We start from the raw sequence: 22,185 nt of genomic DNA, 5'->3' as shown, positions 1-22,185 counted from the left end.
GCAGACCTAGGCTCTCACTTTTCTTCTCAACCCCAAACATGGGCATCACAGGTATCCTGCCAACTTATGGTGAACAAAGCGGTACAAAAGGGGGGTGGTGATGGACGGAGCATCTGAACCAATCAAACACTCACACCCAGTCAACAGATCTGGGTTTAATCCATCACCGTTCTTTAGCCCACTCTGCCACCCCAGTTCGCCATAAGTTGACAGGGTATGCTCAGACGTGAGTCCCTTGCTCACTTTGCCACTGGATTCAAGCAAGCCTGGCTGAAGACTGCTGAAATGCCAGAAACCGGTCCTAGGAAGCTTGTTTCCGGTCCAGGGAAGGCATGGCTTGGCAGTTCGGGCTGGACTGTTCCCATGAGGCACAGGGTCAGACTGATTTGCATATGGCCATGTCTGAACTGCGGTGGCAGAGTGGGCTAAAGAACGGTGATGGATTAAACCCAGATCTGTTGACTGGGTGTGAGTGCTTGATTGGTTCAGATGCTCCGTACATCACCACCCCCTTTTGTACCACTTTGTTCGCCATAAGTTGGCAGGGTATGCTCATACTTGAGTCCCTTGATCACTTTGCCACTGGATTCAAGCAAGCCTGGCTGAAGACGTCTGAAATGCCAGAAACTGGTCCTAGGAAGCTTGTTTCCGGTCCAGGGAAGGCATGGCTTGGCAGTTCGGCATGGACTGATCCCATGAGGCACAGGGTCAGACTGATTGCATATGGCCATGTCTGAACTGGGGTGGCAGAGTGGGCTAAAGAATGGTAATGGATTAAACCCAGATCTGTTGACTGGGTGTGAGTGTTTGATTGGTTCAGACGCTCCCGTCCATCACCACCCCCTTTTGTACCGCAGAAGACTTGTGGCACTACCCTATGCCAATTCCTCATAAATGAGGCTCTTTGTTTTTAGCTACACCCCCACGCTCACTGACCTTTGGATTGCTAAACACTGTTTAATATTATTTCCCCACCGTAAAAATTATTTGCTGTGAGAATTGGGGGCTTTTATGGTTGTCGATAGTTGTCGATGAGGAGTACCAACTTCTAGAAATGTTTGTCAGAAGGGGGTCCTTACGCCTAAAAATGTTTGACAAGGGGGTCTCGGCATTAAAAAGATGTTTGAAGACCTCTGCACTACACTATGTTTTTCTGTGTGGGCATGACAAAAAACTGTGAGAACATTTGCACATCTGCCAAAATAAACTGCAGATTTCGTCCTCGTAATGTTACACCCATTAGGCGCTGGAAGATTCAACAGACAACCAAGCCAGGTACTTTCAACTAATTCACAATGTTTTTCTATCTTCCAGAGTAAGAAATGCATGCACATTTATTTATTGTGCAAGTTTAAGGCCTACTATGTTAGCAACTACAAAATGATGTCATATACATTTCTAATTTATTAATTAGCTTTCTCAATCGCACACCGATAAATGGGAATTTCATACCATCAAAACCTCAATACATCAGTGAAAAATCTGACCTTCCAGACTCTTTCGGAATTAAACTTTTCAATCTGTCATATTCATCTTTTCTCTATTCCAGTTTGATTCCTTCTTTGGTGACATTTCTCATCATCTTCTTCTTGCCTCTGCACTTTATTTTCAAACAAATGCTAAAAGTAACTCCCAAAAATGTAAATGGTAGATAAATACCTAAAACAACTAACAAAACTACTCCAAATGGGATACCAACTACGTCTAACACTAATTTACCACAGACACCTAACCATAAACCAATCTGATCCCAGGTTCTACAACTGGGTTGTCTGTTGTCTATTTTGCATTACCATGCCCTAATTGCAAGCATCCCCTCATTAACCCCTTAACTACAGAGGCTTTTTCTGAGTCCTTTTTTGGTTACATAGGATAGTTTGCGGTTACGGGAAGCTTTTTTTTTTCAGATAAGTTATCCATGGCAAATTTATGGCTCTTTTTCCAACTTGAGGTGGATTCGAAAGGTGTCCAGGGTTTGAGGATTTTGCTTAACCGCATGCGTGCGGGCGGAATTTCGCTCGTACGCTGACTTTTTCAAAAGCGCATGTTACGTGACGAGCTGGGCTCGTCATGAGCGTGCGAGGAGGCTACCTCATGACGAGCCCAGCTCGTCATCAGCGTCGAAGGGGTTAAGAGAACTGCGAAAATATCCAAAATATGGCTACATTCTGGATTTTTTTTAGATAAAAGCACTCCACAAAAAAGTGTCTAGTTTGTTTCTTAAAATGGCATCAATGAAAGGCTTGCTGTGCTAAAATCACAGTCTTCCCAACTTTCCGTAACATGCAGAGCTGTATGGAAAACGATCCTTTTTACCACAGTTTTGGCAATTTTTTAAGGGAAATGTTCCGAATTGTTGTACTTTCCCATCTTTTTCACCACAGATTTGCATTTTTCTAAGAGATAGCTAATTTTTAGGGCTCGGCCTACATCCCACGAAGTGGGTGTGGCTTCAGAGTCCTGTAGAGAGCGGTCCGACAAGGTAACCTAGACATTCCAGAGAAGCGCGTGAATTTTGTTCGTAATTTATGGCAGCTGCATGGCCATTGGCCCTCGCATGGCTGTATTTTTACAAGCCATCACGCAATAGGCCATAGTCTGTAGAGTTTCTCAACTTCCTGCATATTCCGTGCGGAGACGCGCAGAAGAAGGCTATAATTCATCAATTACCAGCTGTCAGGGGCCTCGGTAATTGAAGCCAGATGCTGGGCGCGCATTCAGCTCTGTTCAGCTAATTGTTTTTCAGCTGTGTGTGCGCGCATGCTGGCTCCCTGCCAAAGCTTGTGGGCCCATCGTAATTGAAGCCAGATGCCGGGCGCGCGTGCCCCATTCTCTGCTTTGTGCTCCTTCACCGTGCATTTTTTTTAAACAATAGCGATAGCGAAAGTGATCGCTTTTAATGCTGCTTTATTGCCGTTGCACGTATTTATTTATTTATTAACATGCCAGTTCTTACTGAAGTACATGTCAAAGGCTAAGAAAACTAGCTTATTACAGTGAACTATATCAATAATGGACGTTTCGCAGGAACAATTGCACAAGAAAACTTTTTTTTTCATTCATGCTTAACTATTGAATTGGTTCTACAATGTCACACAAGTACACGCTAAGCTGCTCTTTATTTCTTTTAGGCTCTGTAGAGAACGTCAGCCCGGATTTGTACAGGATCAACAAATCTTTGTACTTTTAATGCCTCCTCCCTTCTCAGCTGGGACAAGCCCCTGCCCTCGGAGCAAACTGTGTTCACTTTATTGTGCGGCGTCCAAAGGGGCACTGAACCGCTGGTAACTGGCAGTGCTGGAGTATATTAAATACACAAACCCTTTGTTAGAGGACATAAGTATTATTATAGTGTGAGTGTAGAGTGGGCAGAGTGCAGAGTGTGCAGAGTAGTGCGTGCAGAGTGAGTGTGCAGAGTAGTGAGTGCAGAGTGCAGAGTAGTGAGTGCAGAGTAGTGAGTGCAGAGTGAGTGTGCAGAGTAGTGAGGAGAGTAGTGAGTGCAGAGTTGTGAGTGCAGAGTTGTGAGTGCAGAGTAGTGAGTGCAGAGTAGTGAGTGCAGAGTAGTGAGTGCAGATTAGTGAGTGCAGAGTAGTGAGTGCAGAGTGCAGACTAGTGAGTGCAAAGTAGTGAGTGCAGAGTAGTGAGTACAGAGTAGTGAGTGCAGAGTAGTGAGTGCAGAGTAGTGAGTGCAGAGTGTGCAGAGTAGTGAGTGCAGAGTAGTGAGTGCAGAGTAGTGAGTGCAGAGTAGTGAGTGCAGAGTAGTGAGTGCAGAGTAGTGAGTGCAGAGTAGTGAGTGTGCAGAGTAGTGAGTGTGCAGAGTAGTGAGTGCAGAGTAGTGAGTGCAGAGTAGTGAGTGCAGAGTGCAGAGTAGTGAGTGCAGAGTAGTGAGTGCAGAGTGAGTGTGCAGAGTAGTGAGCAGAGTAGTGAGTGCAGAGTAGTGAGTGCAGAGTGAGTGTGCAGAGTAGTGAGCAGAGTAGTGAGTGCAGAGTAGTGAGTGCAGAGTAGTGAGTGCAGAGTAGTGAGTGCAGAGTAGTGAGTGCAGAGTAGTGAGTGCAGAGTAGTGAGTGCAGAGTAGTGAGTGTGCAGAGTAGTGAGTGCAGAGTGAGTGTGCAGAGTAGTGAGTGCAGAGTTGTGAGTGCAGAGTTGTGAGTGCAGAGTTGTGAGTGCAGAGTGAGTGTGCAGAGTGAGTGTGCAGAGTAGTGAGTGCAGAGTAGTGAGTGCAGAGTAGTGCAGAGTAGTGAGTGCAGATTAGTGAGTGCAGAGTAGTGAGTGCAGAGTGCAGACTAGTGAGTGCAAAGTAGTGAGTGCAGAGTAGTGAGTGCAGAGTAGTGAGTGCAGAGTGCAGACTAGTGAGTGCAAAGTAGTGAGTGCAGAGTAGTGAGTGCAGAGTAGTGAGTGCAGAGTAGTGAGTGCAGAGTAGTGAGTGCAGAGTAGTGAGTGCAGAGTAGTGAGTGCAGAGTGAGTGTGCAGAGTAGTGAGTGCAGAGTAGTGAGTGCAGAGTGAGTGTGCAGAGTAGTGAGTGCAGAGTAGTGAGTGCACAGTAGTGAGTGCACAGTAGTGAGTGCAGAGTGCAGAGTAGGGAGTGCAGAGTAGTGAGTGTAGAGTGAGTGTGCAGAGTAGTGAGTGCAGAGTTGTGAGTGCAGAGTGAGTGTGCAGAGTAGTGAGTGCAGAGTTGTGAGTGCAGAGTGAGTGTGCAGAGTAGTGAGTGCAGAGTAGTGAGTGCAGAGTAGTGAGTGCAGATTAGTGAGTGCAGAGTAGTGAGTGCAGAGTGCAGACTAGTGAGTGCAGAGTAGTGAGTGCAGAGTAGTGAGTGCAGAGTAGTGAGTGCAGACTAGTGAGTGCAAAGTAGTGAGCAGAGTAGTGGGTGCAGAGTAGTGAGTGCAGAGTAGTGAGTGCAGAGTAGTGAGTGCAGAGTAGTGAGTGCAGAGTAGTGAGCAGAGTAGTGAGTGCAGAGTTGTGAGTGCAGAGTTGTGAGTGCAGAGTTGTGAGTGCAGAGTTGTGAGTGCAGAGTAGTGAGTGCAGATTAGTGAGTGCAGAGTAGTGAGTGCAGAGTGCAGACTAGTGAGTGCAAAGTAGTGAGTGCAGAGTAGTGAGTGCAGAGTAGTGAGTGCAGAGTAGTGAGTGCAGAGTAGTGAGTGTGCAGAGTAGTGAGTGCAGAGTGAGTGTGCAGAGTAGTGAGTGCAGAGTAGTGAGTGCAGAGTAGTGAGTGCAGAGTAGTGAGTGTGCAGAGTAGTGAGTGCAGAGTAGTGAGTGCAGAGTGAGTGTGCAGAGTGAGTTCAGAGTAGTGAGTGCAGAGTAGTGAGTGCGAGTAGTGAGTGCAGAGTAGTGAGTGCAGAGTAGTGAGTGCAGAGTAGTGAGTGTGCAGAGTAGTGAGTGCAGAGTGAGTGTGCAGAGTAGTGAGTGCAGAGTAGTGAGTGCAGAGTAGTGAGTGCAGAGTTGTGAGTGCAGAGTGAGTGTGCAGAGTAGTGAGTGCAGAGTTGTGAGTGCAGAGTGAGTGTGCAGAGTAGTGAGTGCAGAGTAGTGAGTGCAGAGTAGTGAGTGCAGAGTAGTGAGTGCAGAGTAGTGAGTGCAGAGTAGTGAGTGCAGAGTAGTGAGTGCAGAGTAGTGAGTGCAGATTAGTGAGTGCAGAGTAGTGAGTGCAGAGTGCAGACTAGTGAGTGCAAAGTAGTGAGTGCAGAGTAGTGAGTGCAGAGTAGTGAGTGCAGAGTGCAGACTAGTGAGTGCAAAGTAGTGAGTGCAGAGTAGTGAGTGCAGAGTAGTGAGTGCAGAGTAGTGAGTGCAGAGTAGTGAGTGCAGAGTAGTGAGTGCAGAGTGAGTGTGCAGAGTAGTGAGTGCAGAGTAGTGAGTGCAGAGTGAGTGTGCAGAGTAGTGAGTGCAGAGTAGTGAGTGCAGAGTAGTGAGTGCACAGTAGTGAGTGCAGAGTGCAGAGTAGGGAGTGCAGAGTAGTGAGTGTAGAGTGAGTGTGCAGAGTAGTGAGTGCAGAGTTGTGAGTGCAGAGTGAGTGTGCAGAGTAGTGAGTGCAGAGTAGTGAGTGCAGAGTAGTGAGTGCAGAGTAGTGAGTGCAGAGTAGTGAGTGCAGAGTAGTGAGTGCAGATTAGTGAGTGCAGAGTAGTGAGTGCAGAGTGCAGACTAGTGAGTGCAAAGTAGTGAGTGCAGAGTAGTGAGTGCAGAGTAGTGAGTGCAGAGTAGTGAGTGCAGAGTGCAGACTAGTGAGTGCAAAGTAGTGAGCAGAGTAGTGGGTGCAGAGTAGTGAGTGCAGAGTAGTGAGTGCAGAGTAGTGAGTGCAGAGTAGTGAGTGCAGAGTAGTGAGTGCAGAGTTGTGAGTGCAGAGTTGTGAGTGCAGAGTTGTGAGTGCAGAGTTGTGAGTGCAGAGTAGTGAGTGCAGATTAGTGAGTGCAGAGTAGTGAGTGCAGAGTAGTGAGTGCAGAGTGAGTGTGCAGAGTAGTGAGTGCAGAGTAGTGAGTGCAGAGTGAGTGTGCAGAGTAGTGAGTGCAGAGTAGTGAGTGCAGAGTAGTGAGTGCACAGTAGTGAGTGCAGAGTAGTGAGTGTGCAGAGGAGTGAGTTCAGAGTAGTGAGTGCAGAGTAGTGAGTTCAGAGTAGTGAGTGCAGAGTAGTGAGTGCAGAGTAGTGAGTGCAGAGTAGTGAGTGCAGAGTAGTGAGTGCAGAGTAGTGAGTGCAGAGTAGTGAGTGCAGAGTAGTGAGTGCAGAGTGCAGACTAGTGAGTGCAGAGTAGTGAGTGCAGAGTAGTGAGTGCAGAGTAGTGAGTGCAGAGTGCAGACTAGTGAGTGCAAAGTAGTGAGCAGAGTAGTGAGTGCAGAGTAGTGAGTGCAGAGTAGTGAGTGCAGAGTAGTGAGTGCAGAGTAGTGAGTGTGCAGAGTAGTGAGTGCAGAGTGAGTGTGCAGAGTAGTGAGTGCAGAGTAGTGAGTGCAGAGTAGTGAGTGCAGAGTAGGGAGTGCAGAGTAGTGAGTGCAGAGTTGTGAGTGCAGAGTTGTGAGTGCAGAGTTGTGAGTGCAGAGTTGTGAGTGCAGAGTAGTGAGTGCAGATTAGTGAGTGCAGAGTAGTGAGTGCAGAGTGCAGACTAGTGAGTGCAAAGTAGTGAGTGCAGAGTAGTGAGTGCAGAGTAGTGAGTGCAGAGTAGTGAGTGCAGAGTAGTGAGTGTGCAGAGTAGTGAGTGCAGAGTGAGTGTGCAGAGTAGTGAGTGCAGAGTAGTGAGTGCAGAGTAGTGAGTGCAGAGTAGTGAGTGTGCAGAGTAGTGAGTGCAGAGTAGTGAGTGCAGAGTGAGTGTGCAGAGTGAGTTCAGAGTAGTGAGTGCAGAGTAGTGAGTGCGAGTAGTGAGTGCAGAGTAGTGAGTGCAGAGTAGTGAGTGCAGAGTAGTGAGTGTGCAGAGTAGTGAGTGCAGAGTGAGTGTGCAGAGTAGTGAGTGCAGAGTAGTGAGTGCAGAGTAGTGAGTGCAGAGTTGTGAGTGCAGAGTGAGTGTGCAGAGTAGTGAGTGCAGAGTTGTGAGTGCAGAGTGAGTGTGCAGAGTAGTGAGTGCAGAGTAGTGAGTGCAGAGTAGTGAGTGCAGAGTAGTGAGTGCAGAGTAGTGAGTGCAGAGTAGTGAGTGCAGAGTAGTGAGTGCAGAGTAGTGAGTGCAGATTAGTGAGTGCAGAGTAGTGAGTGCAGAGTGCAGACTAGTGAGTGCAAAGTAGTGAGTGCAGAGTAGTGAGTGCAGAGTAGTGAGTGCAGAGTGCAGACTAGTGAGTGCAAAGTAGTGAGTGCAGAGTAGTGAGTGCAGAGTAGTGAGTGCAGAGTAGTGAGTGCAGAGTAGTGAGTGCAGAGTAGTGAGTGCAGAGTGAGTGTGCAGAGTAGTGAGTGCAGAGTAGTGAGTGCAGAGTGAGTGTGCAGAGTAGTGAGTGCAGAGTAGTGAGTGCAGAGTAGTGAGTGCACAGTAGTGAGTGCAGAGTGCAGAGTAGGGAGTGCAGAGTAGTGAGTGTAGAGTGAGTGTGCAGAGTAGTGAGTGCAGAGTTGTGAGTGCAGAGTGAGTGTGCAGAGTAGTGAGTGCAGAGTAGTGAGTGCAGAGTAGTGAGTGCAGAGTAGTGAGTGCAGAGTAGTGAGTGCAGAGTAGTGAGTGCAGATTAGTGAGTGCAGAGTAGTGAGTGCAGAGTGCAGACTAGTGAGTGCAAAGTAGTGAGTGCAGAGTAGTGAGTGCAGAGTAGTGAGTGCAGAGTAGTGAGTGCAGAGTGCAGACTAGTGAGTGCAAAGTAGTGAGCAGAGTAGTGGGTGCAGAGTAGTGAGTGCAGAGTAGTGAGTGCAGAGTAGTGAGTGCAGAGTAGTGAGTGCAGAGTAGTGAGTGCAGAGTTGTGAGTGCAGAGTTGTGAGTGCAGAGTTGTGAGTGCAGAGTTGTGAGTGCAGAGTAGTGAGTGCAGATTAGTGAGTGCAGAGTAGTGAGTGCAGAGTAGTGAGTGCAGAGTGAGTGTGCAGAGTAGTGAGTGCAGAGTAGTGAGTGCAGAGTGAGTGTGCAGAGTAGTGAGTGCAGAGTAGTGAGTGCAGAGTAGTGAGTGCACAGTAGTGAGTGCAGAGTAGTGAGTGTGCAGAGGAGTGAGTTCAGAGTAGTGAGTGCAGAGTAGTGAGTGCAGAGTAGTGAGTGCAGAGTAGTGAGTGCAGAGTAGTGAGTGCAGAGTAGTGAGTGCAGAGTAGTGAGTGCAGAGTAGTGAGTGCAGAGTAGTGAGTGCAGAGTAGTGAGTGCAGAGTGCAGACTAGTGAGTGCAGAGTAGTGAGTGCAGAGTAGTGAGTGCAGAGTAGTGAGTGCAGAGTGCAGACTAGTGAGTGCAAAGTAGTGAGCAGAGTAGTGAGTGCAGAGTAGTGAGTGCAGAGTAGTGAGTGCAGAGTAGTGAGTGCAGAGTAGTGAGTGTGCAGAGTAGTGAGTGCAGAGTGAGTGTGCAGAGTAGTGAGTGCAGAGTAGTGAGTGCAGAGTAGTGAGTGCAGAGTAGGGAGTGCAGAGTAGTGAGTGTAGAGTGAGTGTGCAGAGTAGTGAGTGCAGAGTTGTGAGTGCAGAGTGAGTGTGCAGAGTAGTGAGTGCAGAGTAGTGAGTGCAGAGTTGTGAGTGCAGAGTAGTGAGTGCAGAGTAGTGAGTGCAGAGTGAGTGTGCAGAATAGTGAGTGCAGAGTAGTGAGTGCAGAGTAGTGAGTGCAGAGTAGTGAGTGCAGAGTAGTGAGTGCAGAGTAGTGAGTGCAGAGTAGTGAGTGCGAGTAGTGAGTGCAGACTAGTGAGTGCAGACTAGTGAGTGCAGACTAGTGAGTGCAGAGTAGTGAGTGCAGAGTAGTGAGTGCAGAGTAGTGAGTGCAGAGTAGTGAGTGCAGAGTGAGTGTGCAGAGTAGTGAGTGTGCAGAATAGTGAGTGCAGAATAGTGAGTGCAGAGTAGTGAGTGCAGAGTAGTGAGTGTGCAGAGTGAGTGTGCAGAGTAGTGAGTGCAGAGTAGTGAGTGCAGATTAGTGAGTGCAGAGTTGTGAGTGCAGAGTGCAGACTAGTGAGTGCAGACTAGTGAGTGCAGACTAGTGAGTGCAGACTAGTGAGTGCAGACTAGTGAGTGCAGAGTAGTGAGTGCAGAGTAGTGAGTGCAGAGTAGTGAGTGCAGAGTAGTGAGTGCAGAGTAGTGAGTGCAGAGTAGTGAGTGCAGAGTAGTGAGTGCAGAGTAGTGAGTGCAGAGTGCAGACTAGTGAGTGCAAAGTAGTGAGCAGAGTAGTGAGTGCAGAGTAGTGAGTGCAGAGTAGTGAGTGCAGAGTAGTGAGTGCAGAGTAGTGAGCAGAGTAGTGAGTGCAGAGTAGTGAGTGCAGATTAGTGAGTGCAGAGTAGTGAGTGCAGAGTAGTGAGTGCAGAGTGCAGACTAGTGAGTGCAAAGTAGTGAGTGCAGAGTAGTGAGTGCAGAGTAGTGAGTGCAGAGTAGTGAGTGTGCAGAGTAGTGAGTGCAGAGTGAGTGTGCAGAGTAGTGAGTGCAGAGTAGTGAGTGCAGAGTAGTGAGTGCAGAGTAGTGAGTGTGCAGAGTAGTGAGTGCAGAGTAGTGAGTGCAGAGTGAGTGTGCAGAGTGAGTTCAGAGTAGTGAGTGCAGAGTAGTGAGTGCAGAGTAGTGAGTGCAGAGTAGTGAGTGCAGATTAGTGAGTGCAGATTAGTGAGTGCAGAGTAGTGAGTGCAGAGTGCAGACTAGTGAGTGCAAAGTAGTGAGTGCAGAGTAGTGAGTGCAGAGTAGTGAGTGCAGAGTAGTGAGTGCAGAGTGCAGACTAGTGAGTGCAAAGTAGTGAGCAGAGTAGTGAGTGCAGAGTAGTGAGTGCAGAGTAGTGAATGCAGAGTAGTGAATGCAGAGTAGTGAGTGCAGAGTAGTGAGTGTGCAGAGTAGTGAGTGCAGAGTGAGTGTGCAGAGTAGTGAGTGCAGAGTAGTGAGTGCAGAGTAGTGAGTGCAGAGTAGGGAGTGCAGAGTAGTGAGTGTAGAGTGAGTGTGCAGAGTAGTGAGTGCAGAGTTGTGAGTGCAGAGTGAGTGTGCAGAGTAGTGAGTGCAGAGTTGTGAGTGCAGAGTGAGTGTGCAGAGTAGTGAGTGCAGAGTTGTGAGTGCAGAGTGAGTGTGCAGAGTAGTGAGTGCAGAGTTGTGAGTGCAGAGTGAGTGTGCAGAGTAGTGTGTGCAGAGTAGTGTGTGTAGAGTAGTGAGTGCAGAGTAGTGAGTGCAGAGTAGTGAGTGCAGAGTAGTGAGGGTGAGTAGTGAGTGCAGAGTAGTGAGTGCAGAGTAGTGAGTGCAGAGTAGTGAGTGCAGAGTAGTGAGTGCAGAGTAGTGAGTGCAGAGTAGTGAGTGCAGAGTAGTGAGTGCAGAGTAGTGAGTGCAGAGTAGTGAGTGCAGAGTAGTGAGTGTGCAGAGTAGTGAGTGTGCAGAGTAGTGAGTGCAGAGTAGTGAGTGCAGAGTAGTGAGTGCAGAGTAGTGAGTGTGCAGAGTGAGTGTGCAGAGTAGTGAGTGCAGATTAGTGAGTGCAGAGTTGTGAGTGCAGAGTGCAGACTAGTGAGTGCAGACTAGTGAGTGCAGACTAGTGAGTGCAAAGTAGTGAGTGCAGAGTAGTGAGTGCAGAGTGAGTGTGCAGAGTAGTGAGTGCAGAGTAGTGAGTGCAGAGTAGTGAGTGCAGAGTAGTGAGTGCAGAGTGCAGAGTAGGGAGTGCAGAGTAGTGAGTGTAGAGTGAGTGTGCAGAGTAGTGAGTGCAGAGTGAGTGTGCAGAGTAGTGAGTGCACAGTTGTGAGTGCAGAGTGAGTGTGCAGAGTTGTGAGTGCAGAGTTGTGAGTGCAGAGTTGTGAGTGCAGAGTAGTGAGTGCAGAGTAGTGAGTGCAGAGTAGTGAGTGCAGAGTAGTGAGTGCAGAGTAGTGAGTGCAGAGTGTGCAGAGTAGTGAGTGTGCAGAGTGAGTGTGCAGAGTGAGTGTGCAGAGTGAGTGCAGAGTGCAGACTAGTGAGTGCAAAGTAGTGAGTGCAGAGTAGTGAGTGCAGAGTAGTGAGTGCAGAGTAGTGAGTGCAGAGTAGTGAGTGCAGACTAGTGAGTGCAAAGTAGTGAGCAGAGTAGTGAGTGCAGAGTAGTGAGTGCAGAGTAGTGAGTGCAGAGTGCAGACTAGTGAGTGCAAAGTAGTGAGCAGAGTTGTGAGTGCAGAGTTGTGAGTGCAGAGTTGTGAGTGCAGAGTAGTGAGTGCAGAGTAGTGAGTGCAGAGTAGTGAGTGCAGAGTAGTGAGTGCAGAGTAGTGAGTGCAGAGTAGTGAGTGTGCAGAGTAGTGAGTGTGCAGAGTAGTGAGTGCAGAGTAGTGAGTGCAGAGTAGTGAGTGCAGAGTAGTGAGTGCAGAGTAGTGAGTGCAGAGTAGTGAGTGCAGAGTAGTGAGTGTAGAGTGAGTGTGCAGAGTAGTGAGTGCAGAGTTGTGAGTGCAGAGTTGTGAGTGTGCAGAGTAGTGAGTGCAGAGTTGTGAGTGTGCAGAGTAGTGAGTGCAGAGTTGTGAGTGCAGAGTGAGTGTGCAGAGTAGTGAGTGTGCAGAGTAGTGAGTGCAGAGTTGTGAGTGTGCAGAGTAGTGAGTGCAGAGTAGTGAGTGCAGAGTAGTGAGTGCAGAGTAGTGAGTGCAGAGTAGTGAGTGCAGAGTAGTGAGTGCAGAGTAGTGAGTGCAGAGTAGTGAGTGCAGAGTGAGTGTGCAGAGTAGTGAGTGCAGAGTAGTGAGTGCAGAGTAGTGAGTGCAGAGTAGTGAGTGCAGAGTAGTGAGTGCAGAGTAGTGAGTGCAGAGTAGTGTGCAGAGTAGTGAGCAGAGTAGTGAGTGCAGAGTAGTGAGTGCAGAGTAGTGAGTGCAGAGTAGTGAGTGCAGAGTGAGTGTGCAGAGTGAGTGAGTGCAGAGTAGTGAGTGCAGAGTAGTGAGTGCAGAGTAGTGAGTGCAGAGTAGTGAGTGCAGAGTAGTGAGTGCAGAGTAGTGAGTGCAGAGTAGTGAGTGCAGAGTAGTGAGTGCAGAGTAGTGAGTGCAGAGTGAGTGCAGAGTAGTGTGTGCAGAGTAGTGAGTGCAGAGTAGTGAGTGCAGAGTAGTGAGTGCAGAGTGCAGAGTAGTGAGTGCAGAGTGCAGAGTAGGGAGTGCAGAGTAGTGAGTGTAGAGTGAGTGTGCAGAGTAGTGAGTGCAGAGTTATGAGTGCAGAGTGAGTGTGCACAGTTGTGAGTGCAGAGTGAGTGTGCAGAGTAGTGAGTGCAGAGTTGTGAGTGCAGAGTTGTGAGTGCAGAGTAGTGAGTGCAGAGTAGTGAGTGCAGAGTAGTGAGTTCAGAGTAGTGAGTTCAGAGTAGTGAGTGCAGAGTAGTGAGTGCGAGTAGTGAGTGCGAGTAGTGAGTGCGAGTAGTGAGTGCGAGTAGTGAGTGCAGAGTAGTAAGTGCAGAGTGAGTGCAGAGTAGTGTGTGCAGAGTAGTGAGTGCAGAGTAGTGAAGACAGAGTGAGTGTGCAGAGTGAGTGTGCAGAGTGAGTGTGCAGAGTGAGTGTGCAGAGTGAGTGTGCAGAGTGAGTGTGCAGAGTGAGTGTGCAGAGTGAGTGTGCAGAGTAGTGAGTGCAGAGTAGTGAGTGCAGAGTAGTGAGTGCAGAGTAGTGAGTGCAGAGTAGTGAGTGCAGAGTAGTGAGTGCAGAGTAGTGAGTGCAGAGTAGTGAGTGCAGAGTAGTGAGTGCAGAGTAGTGAGTGCAGAGTAGTGAGTGCAGAGTAGTGAGTGCAGAGATGTGAGTGCAGAGATGTGAGTGCAGAGTTGTGAGTGTGCAGAGTAGTGAGTGTGCAGAGTAGTGAGTGTGCAGAGTAGTGAGTGTGCAGAGTAGTGAGTGTGCAGAGTAGTTGGTGTGCAGAGTAGTTGGTGTGCAGAGTAGTTGGTGTGCAGAGTAGTGAATGTGCAGAGTAGTGAATGTGCAGAGTAGTGAGTGCAGAGTAGTGAGTGCAGAGTAGTGAGTGCAGCGTGTGAGTGCAGAGTGAGTGTGCAGAGTTGTGAGTGCAGAGTGTGAGTGCAGAGTGTGAGTGCAGAGTGTGAGTGCAGAGTGTGAGTGCAGAGTGTGAGTGCAGAGTGTGAGTGCAGAGTGTGAGTGCAGAGTGTGAGTGCAGAGTGTGAGTGCAGAGTGTGAGTGCAGAGTGTGAGTGCAGAGTGTGAGTGCAGAGTGTGAGTGCAGAGTGTGAGTGCAGAGTGTGAGTGCAGAGTGAGTGTGCAGAGTGAGTGTACAGAGTGAGAGTGCAGAGTGAGTGGGCAGAGTGTGAGTGCAGAGTGCAGAGTTGTGAGTGCACAGTGTGCAGAGTTAACAGTGTGTGAGCGTGAAGGGTGAACATTGTGTGAGCGCGTAGGGTGAGCAGTGTGTAAGCGTGTGGGGTGAGCAGTGTGTGAGCGTGCAGGGTTAACAGTGTGTGAGCGTGCAGGGTGAACATTGTGTGAGCGTGCAGGGTAAACAGTGTGTGAGAGTGCAGGGTGAACAGTTTGTGAGCGTGCAGGGTGAACAGTTTGTGAGTGTGCAGGGTGAACAATTCCAATCCAAACCACATAATTCCATTACACACCACATGCATACACTCTATAACACATGGCTAAAAGACATTGCCATTTACAATGCCATTAGCTCTAACTCAAATAAATCCGAGACCTATTGCATTTCCAATGCTTGTTCTGAATTGTAGTACTTTCAACCTACTGCCAGTTTGTGGTGGAAACAGGTGTGAACGTTTGGGTGATGCCTGACAGCTATACATTTCTGAAGAGGAGGCAAAATTCTGAATTCGGCAACATGTAATTTGTGTAGATCTCTCAAGGTTTTCCCAAAGTAAGTAACTGTTGAAATAAAAATATACGAACAATGGGTATGTAAACACAGCTATTTGTGACCATTTTATGTGTAACTTCTTGTCACGATTTCTGATTTGCAATAGTAATACACTTGTACTGCCGCTAGACTCTTCTGGTCGCGGGGTTCTCCAAAAATCTGAGGTACCCAGAGCCAACAGCTGAGCTGCACCTTACAGTGGTTTTTCGTTGTGTACTCACAATACAGTAATTCATATGGTAACATATAAAGAGTGAAAAATGAGTATGAAGGAAACCTATGTATTTCTGAAATGTACACCAGATGCTGAGCTGATTTACAGTTGTTATTTTTGATTCCCTGAATGTGTGAGTACTCGTATTAGCTTGTGAATCAGAGGACGTTTAGTAAAATTTCTTTACACACTGGCTTTTATTTGGAAGGCACAAACGCAAAGAAATCCTATGGGTAATAACAAATGTTCTTCTATTCTGTAGTTCCACGCATCTCCTGGAAAAAATGGCACTCCACTTGTTTGGTTAGGCCTAGCACAATACACCCAAAACGTGACCAGGAGCCATCATATACAAACAGAATACATTTTTTTATAACATGGTTAGCTGCAGATTTGGTACTAGCTCGGCCACCACTCAGAAAAATGTACCAAACCCAGAAATGTTTGAAAATAAGACACTGGGAGAATCCAGGGCGGCATAAAATGTGTGGCTCTCACCCGGTAATTTACGCAGAAGCTCTTCTAAACCTTAAACTTTTTCTAAAAACACACATTTTCCTAACATTTATGCGATGAAAGTTGTGGGATCTGCAGGGGTCTGGAATTTTCCGAGTACTCAGCTTTCCCCCAAGTCTCCCGATGAAAATTGTACCTAACTTGTGTGAGTGGGCCTAGCCTCTGCTACAGGACAGGGCCCAAAGCACACCATGGCCATGTCACTTATTTCCACTGAAAACCACCCTTTTTTTGCAGTTTGGGTAACTGGGGATTTGGGACCCCAGCTCAGCCAGCACCTGTGGAAATATACTAAACCTGCACATTTCTGAAAAGTAGACACCCGGATAAGTCCAGTGTGGTGTGACTTGCAAGGCATTAACTAGGTTATTTTACCCAAATACCCTTGCAAACGTCAAACAGAGGTCAATCAGGAGGCACTAGGGTCAGCCACACAAGTGGGGCAGCATTTTTATGAAGACAAGTGGGGTAATTCTGGATGGTAGGAATTTTATGGACTCCTGCTAAATACCGGAGGATTCCATTACAAAAAATGAAAGAAAATGTGTGATTTTAGGCTAAGTTTGAGGTTTTCAGGGCATTGTGGGTTAGACAATGATGTGGGATCCACACAAGGCATACCATCCTGGAAACCCCTGGTTGGCTAGTTTTCAAATATGTCCGTGGTTGGTAGGTTCATAAAATAGAAGGGTACCCCCAATTCAATAACTAGGTTCGGGAAAAGGGAGAAAGACAACACCAATCAATACTAGAACTTCATGCTTAACTTATATGCATTTATCAATGGACTCAAATCCCAGACCTGAAAAATCTTTACATGTTCATTTTATTTAGCATTATTTATTTTATGACAATTTTTCCTATTATAAGAAAACCTCTGTTTTCATTTTATCAAAAATATATTTTTATACATGCACTACTTAAAACATATAAATGTATTCACAAACATGATTACAATAAATACAAATTCATAATAGTATGTTACATATTATTATGAAAATCCATCACCCCACTCATCATGCACTACCTACCATTTATACACACTCTGCCATCCACTCCATATACACTCATCCTTCAGAAACCCAGAACAAGTCATGCACCCGGGCACAACAGCGTCCATTCTTCTTTAGCTTTCAACTGATGTATCAAGAACTGGGGTTGTTCATCAACTTGATCAACTGATGTGTCAGTGCCACTCCTATACTATTGACCACCTTGTTCAGGACCTAACATTCTTTGACATGTCTTAGTTCACTCAGAATGACAAGCTGGGGGATCTCAATGGATAAAAAACATCTGAGGCATAGTCAAATATTTAATAGAGCATAGTTTGCACACAAAAAACCTTTAGTATCAGTGCTCTAGACCATCGATATCGATGCTTCCAGAAGTGGAAACGGGTAAGTAGAACAGTGTAAGAAGGTAGATTATAGCCCGCTCTAGTGGGCTATACTGGCCATTAAAGGTCAACTCCAGTATAATGCCGGTATATAGCCCGGCTATGGAAGGCTATTAGAACATTCCACCATTAGAAGGCCTCGTATCACTGCATACCTCTTGTTGTTGGAAGGATATTATTTGTATGTTTATTACCACAACCACCTAATGTTTAATAACTGTATACAATGTATAAATGTTGCCTTCTGGGATCATCATGTGTCGTCTACGGGTCACCTATATTACTCATTTGTTATATATCTGTCCTGTACGTAATGACGAATACCTAATGCCTTATACTACCTCATATCTTTATTTATTTATTTATAAGGTTTTATATATGTTTTATACCTGTTTACTGTAAAGCGCTCTGATACCCTCGTGGGTCACGTTCGTGCTATATAAAACCTTATAAATAAATAAATAAGAAGGCAGAATGTTCTAACAAATAAACCAAAGGCTTCCCGGATCCCGAGGGGATTGAAATACCCTCAGGCTCCGGGATGCCTTTGTTCACAGCATCAGTTGTGAACAACAACTTTGGAATGTTGGAGCTCCGGGCTTCTACTGCCCATTAAAAGCCCGGAGCGCTCCATTGTTTTCAATGGAGCTCTCAACATTCCAATGTTCTAATATAATTTCAATGTATAACGTCCTCAGAAAGCATGCTTTCAGAGTGCCCATAAAGGAGAACTAATCACCATCATCCATGCCAGCAAAAATGTGTCCTAAAAGTGCTTAATGTTGGACTTACAGTTTTCAGAATCTTTTCTTTTGTAGGCTATAGTGACATCACCAGGGAGTTCCAGTATCTCATAAAAACTAAAATGAAACCCACTGGGGGTGAACAGTGTATCCTACTGAATAAAATTAATAAGGGCACACAAAAATTTGCCCAACTAACTCCTCGCCTTCCTCAAGGCATTTCTCTGAGGAAGCTGTCTGTCATTTGTAAACAAAAAATTACCCCTCTCCCCTTACCTCTGGGCCATCTCTTTGAAGCTATCAATGGATCTCACTACTTACCTTTTCTCCTCGACTGTTACTCTGAGGCCCAAAGGATCTGGAGGGTCAGAGTGCTCAACTAATCTTGGAAGACATCTGCATGTAAACAGAGATTGACGTGGGAGGGTTCTGTGGGGAGCCACATGCTCCATGCTTTTTTAATTTTACAAAAGCAGTTCCCATACTTTTCGTTAAAAAACAACCGTCCCTGAACAGTTATAGTGGCCCCTGAAGTGCCTCTATGTTAAAATAAAGGGATGGAGGGGTTGGGGTGGAGAGGAGTTTTCCTGTGAAGCTCAGGGAAGGACAGAGAGCTAAAGAAGAAACAGTCCCTCTCACCAGTGTGCCTGCTACCTGAAAGAATTGTGCATTTGGTTAATCACCAAATGTAAAGGCTGACTGGGAGAGAGTATAGGCTTTAATTGATGGAATCACTTGGAGCTTATTGGTGACAGCGAGTTATTCTTTTTTATATTTAATGTCAGGGTGTTATAGGTTGAGTTCTAGAAAGTGCACTTTTAGCTTTAATGTACCTATTTCTACAATACATACATTGAAATCACTTGTTTTTATCTTAGAACACCAAATCATTTTGCAGCAAACTACCTTATACTGTGTATAATACACATTTAAAATAATTACTTGCATACTAAGAGTGTTGTCTACTCCAGGCTGGGACCTCGTATCACTATAAATGCAAACCTCACTATTCCTATCATCTGTAGTGGTCACATTACCCAATTAAATTTAATAGCGTAAACTAATGCATTTCCATCAGATCAGCTTAATTTGCATTTATTTTTCGTATAAGGTTTCTCCATGATTATATATGCAATTAACTGAAAGTAAAAACCAAAATACTTGCAGAATATTTTGTTCTTTTCAGCCACATTCAGCGGTGGTGGCAATGTAAAAAACGTGGCTAAAAATAACAGAATATTCTGGACGTCTTTTTTTCACTTTCAGTTAACTGAATATAAAATAATGCAGAAACCTTAAACGAAAAAAAATACAAATTAAGCTAATTTGTTTTACGTTCTGAGATTTCCCATTTGTTTTGTAAAATCTTTTTATTCGAGGAAAAACATAAAAAACAAATCAACAGAAACCAAAAAGCAGTACATTACATTAATTTAACATTCCAAAAGCTTAATACAAGGTACACATATATATAGAGGCGTTGGGAAACGTTACAAAAGACATGCATCATCGTTCCATATTAGTGCCTTTAAATATCTTCATTGTCCACCACTAGGGAGGGAGGGAGGGCAACAGGAGTGTATAACAGACCCAGATTTTGGTCCATTTTTGTGGGCAACCCCTACTTTCATAAACCACACTCTCAGCCTGCATGCACCAATCCATGTCCGACTCCCAATCTTTATAACACAGCTGTACTCCACCCCTCCAGGTTCTGGCTATATTGCTCTTCGCCACCATGCAGCCCAAGGTAACCCACATCTTCTTGAAGCCAATAGCCCCAAAGGAAAGGGCAATACCACCATTGATGTATATAGGTACCATCTCGGGCACAACCACGGGGGCAGGCAGGGGAACTTATCACACCCATCTTAACCAGTACAGAGCTGGTATAGTACGTCTGGTGCAACAATTTAAGCTGTAAGAGTCTGAATCATGATTGGATCACTACCTCGCCGGGGATGCCATTGCCTCCCTCCAATCATCATCATCCAACTCCTGTACATCGTCGGCCCACTAAGCATGCATTTTTTCCTGGCCGTTTGGGGTATGATTGAGGATTTTCCAGTAAGTCAATGAGGTGGCTTTCTCCGGGAGATAATCTCCCAACTATCTATCCTCCAGAGGCGAGGAAACCGGCACCTCCGAGTCCTTGGGAATGGCTTTATACAACGCGTTACTGGCCTGGAGGTAACAGAAAGTTTCTTATTCGTGCAATTGGTAGTCTCTTTGTAAATCAGTAAAGGGAATCAGATTAGGGGTTGGGAGCACACTGCCTTACAGCCCCAGCACAGTTCGCCCCTTTGCATCCTGGTAAATGCAGTACACAGTTCAAACTTACTTCAAAATTAGCTGGAGTTTTTCACCAAAGTTGGTGCAGACATTGCTCTATATCTCTACATTAACAGCACTAACCTGCACCAACTTTAGTGAAACACTCTGCAAAACTTCAAGTAAGAATGTAAATTGAACTGCATTTACCAGGATGCAAAGGGGCGAACTGTGCTGGGAGGTGCAGCAGTGTGCTCTCATCCCCTTTCAATAAAGGGAATCACTCTACCACTCGCCCACATATCCCCGAATGTCGAGATCAGATGGAGAGCTGAGACATCGAAATTCACCCCCAGGACCAAACGGAGGTGGCCCAAGCACCAGTCACATCGCGCCTGGTGGGTAAAGAGTTGAACAAGCCTGAACTTTGGCCGAAAGCACCACCAGCTCAGGAAGATGTGCCGAAGGGGCCAGGAAGGTCAAGTGGTGAGCATCCCAAGAAGCCAGTAGTACAACCTAGGGCCCAATACGGCTACTAGTCAATCCCTCGAGGACTATATGTGTACGTTTGGACTGCTGCACAAAACCAGTGCAGAAGCAGGCCTGCCTGCCTGCCATCTAATGTAGGAAGGGATGCAGAGTGTCACCGGGACTCTACCGTCCAGGAGCGGCTCCACCGTAATAGCAGAGAAGTGCCGCCCCTCTGCTAAAAGAGGAAAAATAAAATGATAATTAAAGCATTTTGTTATAAAAAATTGTTGCCTAACAGCTGACAACGCGCGTCGGGTAGAGGGTGTGGCCAGGCAAGCCTGTTGGATAGGCAGGGCAGGGAGAGGAGTGATGGGCACGTTTAAGTGCGCATGTGTGTTTGGCCGGCCCGGACCCAGTGTGGGAGTTCATCTGATACTCATGGGAAGCTCGTTCCAGGTCTTGCCTGCGGTGCAGGAGAAGGCTCGCTGACCCCGCTCTGTGGATGCGTGGGATTTCAGCTAGGGCAAGATCAGTGGAGGCTTCTTTTGGGTGCGTAGAAGGAGATTCCTTCTCTCAGTTATTGGGGTCCAATATTGTGGCGGTATTTGTAGGCGTGGGTGAGGAGCTTGAAGGTCACTCTTTTTTCGACAGTGAGTCAGTGGAGTTCTCGTAGGTGCTGGGTTCTCGACATGTGGTGTTGTGGGATGCTGAGGACGAGTCTGGCTGCTGCGTTCCGAATGGTCTGGAGTTTGCGGAGTAGAAATTTGTTTATTCCGGCATAGAGGGCGTGCCCCTAGTCCTCTCTGCTGGTTATGAGTGCGTGGATGACGATTTTCCTGGACTCTGGGGGGATCCATTTGAGGGTCTTGCGGAGGGTGTTGAAGCATGCAGAAGATACTGCTCTGATCTGACGGTTCTTCTTGAGGGAGGAGTCAAGTATGATGCAGAGGTTGCAGGCGTGGTCCATGGGTGTCGGATGGTTGCCGAGGACGGTGGCCCACCAGGTGTTATCCCATGCGGAGGTGGTGGATCTGAGGACAAGGACTTCCGTTTTCTCTGAGGTGAGATTAAGGCAGCTGCTGCTCATCCAGGCGGCGACGTCTTTCATTCCTTCCTAGAAGCTGTGTCTGGTGATGTCGGGTTCATTGGTGAGGGAGAGGATGAGCTGTGTGTCGTCGGCGTAGGATACTATGCTGAGTCTGTGTTTCCTGATGATGGTGGCGAGAGAGGCCATGTATATGTTGAAGAGCGTGGGGCTTTGTGAAGATCCTTGGGGCACTCCCCAGCTGATTACTGTGGGTTCAGAGAGGAATGGCGGGAGCCAGATTCTTTGGGTTCGGCCGGTGAGGAAGGAGTGGATCCAGTCGATGGTGGTTCCCTGTGTGCCCCATGTGCCAGCGCCATGGAGTCTGGCAGTTAGTGTGCGGTGGGAGACGCTGTTGAAAGCTGCTGAGAGGTCTAGTAGGATGAGTGCAGCCGTGTGGCCTTGATCGAGGAGGATGCAGATGTTGTCCGTGGTGGCTGGGAGGGCAGTCTCAGTGCTGTGGTTGCTGCAGAATCCGGATTTAGATGATTGGAGGATCGAATTGGATTCTATGAAGTTAGTTAGCTGGCTGTTGACGATCTTCTCGGTGACTTTGGCAGCAAAGGTGAGGAGAGAGATGGGCCTGTAGTCATTGAGGTGCTCCGGTCTGCGGTGGGCTTCTTGAGGAGGGGGATGATTTCTGCACGTTTCCAGTCCGGGAAAGGGCCTGTTTCAAGGGAGCGGTTGATGGTGCGTGGTAGTTCGGGTACTATAGCGGGTGCAGCTCTGTGAAAGATGTGAGGTGGGCAGGGGTCGGTGAGGGCACCTGAGCGTTTGCTTCTCATGGTTTTGGCGGTGTCTTCTGTGGTAACAGGGGTCCAGGCGGTGAGGGTAGGCTGGTTTGCGTTGCCAGTTGACAGAGTAGAGTCGGTGTCTGGGTTATGCTCGTCGTGGTTGTCGTAGAGAGTCCTGATCTTGATATGGAAGTAGGAGCCAAGTTTGTTGCAGAGGTCCTGGGAGGGAGGGACGTCTGAGGATTCGCTGGAGGGTTTGGTGAATTCTTGTATGATGCTGAAGAGTTCCTTAGAGTTGCAGGAGTTGGAATAGATTCTGTCCTGGATGAAGTTCTTCCTCGTGGTTCTGATGAGTTGGTGGTACTGTCATGGCGGTCTTGTAGGCGGTGCGTGCTTCGGGGATTTTGCTGTTCCTCGAAGCTTTCTCAAGTCGTCGACACGTGCGCTTGGATTCCCAGAGA

This window comes from Lissotriton helveticus, chromosome 3_2 (genome assembly GCF_964261635.1).
Source record: "Lissotriton helveticus chromosome 3_2, aLisHel1.1, whole genome shotgun sequence".
In the NCBI taxonomy this organism is placed as follows: domain Eukaryota; kingdom Metazoa; phylum Chordata; class Amphibia; order Caudata; family Salamandridae; genus Lissotriton; species Lissotriton helveticus.
The sequence above is the reverse complement of the archived record's forward strand: the minus strand, read 5'-3'. Positions refer to the sequence as shown.